We start from the raw sequence: 4,183 nt of genomic DNA, 5'->3' as shown, positions 1-4,183 counted from the left end.
AGAGAGATTCAATTCCTTGGACTCTCTCCAAGTAACCTTCATGATAGTTTTTTTCTTCTAGTCCCCTGGCATCAGCTTTTCCAAGGCCATGGATTTACTATGAGGCTATTCAGTGTTGGGGCTCGGGAATGTGGACCTCTGGGTCCAAGGCCACTCCTTATTAGCTTTGCTCTCAGAGCTCTCATAATGAAAAATCTAGTATCACCCTCTTTCCTGGGCTGTCTTGCTGTATCCCTTTCCTTGTAGGTTGCTTTAATCTTCTATACATTCATCATTCAAAATGAAAACTACCCTTAATATTTTAATGATGAAGAGGGGAAATAAACACAAATTTAATTTCTATTAGTATCCTCTAGGTACTGTGTAAAGCTATTTACAAATATCATATGATACAATAATGACAGCAACCCCATAAGTAAATTCCTTTATCTCCATTTTACAGATGTGGAAATTGAGACTTATAGATGTAAAATGTGCTCTCAAATATTACTCTATACTTCCCTTAATTTTTGACATTTAGTTCAAATATGTGCTTCAGGTTTAGAATAGTTTTTATCATGCTAAATATATATCCTTCTATTCCTACTCTGTAAAAGTGTTCTTTGTACATTGAAGTTGAATTTATCAAATGCCTTTTTAGCATCATTTGAGATGATCACATAATTTTTTCACTTTCTTTGATCTCTTGATATGATGAATTGTTTTAATAAATTTTCTGCTTTTAAAATTTCTTTGCATGTCTGTGATAAGGCCAACATGTTCACAGTGTATTAGTATTTTAATAGAATGCAGTATTTGAGTTGCTATTATTTATTTAGAGTTTCTGAATCTTTATTCTTAAGTGAGTTGGCTATTTTCACAATTCATAAAATGAACTGGGGATCAATCCATCTTTTTCTAAACTTAATAAAATGTTCATAGCATATTATTATTTTAATACAGTCTATCTTTGAGTTGCCATTATTTATTTAGGGTTTTTGAATCTTTATTCTTACATGAACTAGCTATATTTTGTAATTCACAAAATGAACTGGGAATCAATTCATCTTTTTTGAAGTTCAATAACATTTTAAATAATATAGGAATTATATTTTTATCTTGAAGGATTGGGGAAAAACACCCTCAAACTATTAGCCTGGTATCCTCTTCAGAGTTAGTTCTTTAACAATCTTCTCAATTTATTCCATGAATATTCAGATTTTCTACTGCCTTTTGGATTATTTTTAGAAATCCATGTTTTCCTAGTAAATTGTACATTTTACTAAGTTTGTCAAATTAATAAGAATAAAAGTTGTTCATGACAGTCACTCCATATCTGATCTTAGAACCATCTTCTCCATCAATTGCACCCTTGTTAACCATCTACTCAGTGCCTGACACTGCTCAGAGCACTGGGTAATTACCGATGAACAAAACATATGTGGTTTCAGGCCCTGTAGGATCTCAGTCTAGTGGGGAAGAACAACAGTAAACAATGTAAGCACAAAAGTAATCACAAATTGTTATAAGTTCTATGAAGGTAACAACATACAGTTAAAGAAAATAATTGAGGTAGGATTACAGGGCTAAGGGAGTTCAAAGTTAGGTGGAGAAGTATGGGAAGACCTCACTGTGGAGTGGTATTTAAATCTAGACCTAGAAGATTAGGAAGAACTAGTTCTGTGAAGGAAAGAAAGAAAAAAAATCCCAAAATATTCCAGACCCTCCTGTATTTGAAGTACTGAAAGAAGTACGAGGTGCCTAAAATACAGAAAGTGATGTGGAGAGGGCCCTGAGAGAATGTTGGAGAGCCAGGCAGATAATGAAGCACACAGGTCTTTCAGTGGCTACTGGAGAATTCCTATAAGGGAGATGAGGTACTGGCAATCAATTCAAAGGGAAAAATTGTAACTGTGCACAGTTCTTTAGGTAAAATGCAGAATAATTCAGTCATCCATGTCTAAGAATGAGATTATTTGTGATAAGCATTTTGTAAATCATAGTAAAGAGTTTAAATAATTTTTTTAATTGCTTAGACTTTGCATTTTAGCAGGTTTTGAATGACACAAAGTTTGAGTGGAAAGATCCCAGAAAACCTCTTTCCCTCGCATCCTCATTCACTCCCCCAATTCACCACCTCACAGCACCCCCCACTCAGCTTTCCCTATTATTAACATCTTCCATTAGTGTGGTACATTTCTTGCAAATGATGGTTGGAGCAATTATGAATAAATCATAATACACTATTACTGATATCCATAATTTACATTAGGGTTCACTCTTGGTGTTGTATCTCTACAGGTTTTGACAAATGTATAACGTCATGTATCCTTCATTACAGCATCATACAAAATAATTTCACCACCCTAAAAATCGCCTATGCTCCACCTACCCATTCATCCCTTCCTCCCTCCCACCGAGCCCTTGGCAACCACTGATCGTTTTACTGTCTCCATTGCTTCGCCTTTTCCAAATGTCATATAGCTGGAATCATTCAATATGTAGCCTTTTCAGACTGGATACTTTGATTTAGCAATATACATTTAAGGTTTCTTCATGTGTTTCCATGGTTTGATAGCTCATTTCTTTTTATCACTGAAGTAAATTCCATTGTCTGAAGGTATGACAGTTTGTTTATCCATTCACCTCTTGAAGGACATCCTGGTTGCTTCTAAGTTTTGGCAATGACGAATAAAGCTGCTATAAATATTTTTGTGCAGATTTTTATATGGATTAGATATTATTTTACCTGTGTTGGCAATCCATCAAAGAATTTTGAATATGTGTTTATTAAAAACACAACTGTCACTGCTGTGTGGAGAAGAGTGTAGAGAAGGCATGTGTGAACATGAAGCTAGTAAGGGGGCTGCTGCAATAATCCAGGCAAGAGGGACTCACAGCTTGGACCAGTGTGGGGCTGAGGAGATGACAGAGAATGCATTGGGCTATATGATATGGAAGGGGAAGCAATTGGACTTGCTTAAGAAAAGGAAAAGCTAAAACAATAAAGACTGAGATTTCTGACCTGTGAAATTAAGAGATAGCCTTGTCATTTATTGAGATAAAGAAGAAGAGTTGAGGAACATGCTTGAGGGAAAAGGAGCATCAATAGTTCAACTTCACATATATTAAAGGTAATACACCTGTTATACCTACAAAAAAAACCAAAAAACAAAACAAATAGATGGATATACAAACTTCAAGGGTCAGACCTGGACTGGGAATGTAAGGTTGGCAATCACAGGTGAGTGAGTGCTATTCAAATCCAAAGAAGAAGAGGGCTAAGGACCAGGAGTGAAGAGTTCTAATATCTGGAGGTTACAGAAGAAAAGCAGCTTTCAAAGGAAAGAAGTCCAGGGAACTAACTATAAGGAAATCCAGGGTAGTGGAGCATCATAAAAGCCAAATGAAGAATGATTTGAGGGTGGAAAATGCAGTCATCAATTGTAAACTGTGCCTTTTGAGTGTTTTTCCTTCATTTATATTTTTCATACTAGTTAGAGGCAATATTTTTCCTTAAAGAATCAGTTCTTGAGCTCATTTTCACTGCTTTTTCTTTTATAATCATTAATTCTTAAATGTATTCTTCAGTAATTCCTCTGCTACTGTTTTGTTTTTATCTACTCCATGCATTGAATTTTTTAATTTGTGGACTTAATTTGCTTAATAACTAAATGGTTTAAACAAATAATTCACTTTTGGATTATAATAGTCTTCATTTACCAGAAAACATTGTGCATTGTGTGAACTATGTTTACTACCATTATTTTCTAATCAGTGTGTAATTTCATGTTTTACTTCCTGACGATCACATATTAAGAGAGTGTTTTGTCTAAATTTCCTTTTCTTATTGTTTATATTCTTTATTATTGATATTGCTATATTTTTATTGCAGTTTGGCCAGGTAGTATAATCTTACAGGATTTATGATTTGGGGCATTTATTGAGACGCTGTTGTATAAAACATGATCAATTTTATAACACATTTAGGCCAATCCAAAAGAAAATATATTTTATTTATGTAAGTTGTTAAGTTAGATAGGTTTCTATTAAAAGAATATTGTTTTATTATTCATCCTCTATTTTCATGGTTTATTTTTTTCTATTTCATCTGTCAAAAACTAAAAAAAATATGGTAACATTTGTACTGTCATCATGATTATATCAATATCTCTGTATTTCTAGTAGTTTTACTTACATTTTA

The sequence above is a fragment of the Mirounga leonina genome, unplaced genomic scaffold, assembly GCF_011800145.1.
Source record: "Mirounga leonina isolate KUSES-001 unplaced genomic scaffold, KU_Mleo_1.0 Mir_179, whole genome shotgun sequence".
Taxonomy (NCBI): Eukaryota; Metazoa; Chordata; class Mammalia; order Carnivora; family Phocidae; genus Mirounga; species Mirounga leonina.
This window is presented reverse-complemented; position numbering follows the sequence as displayed.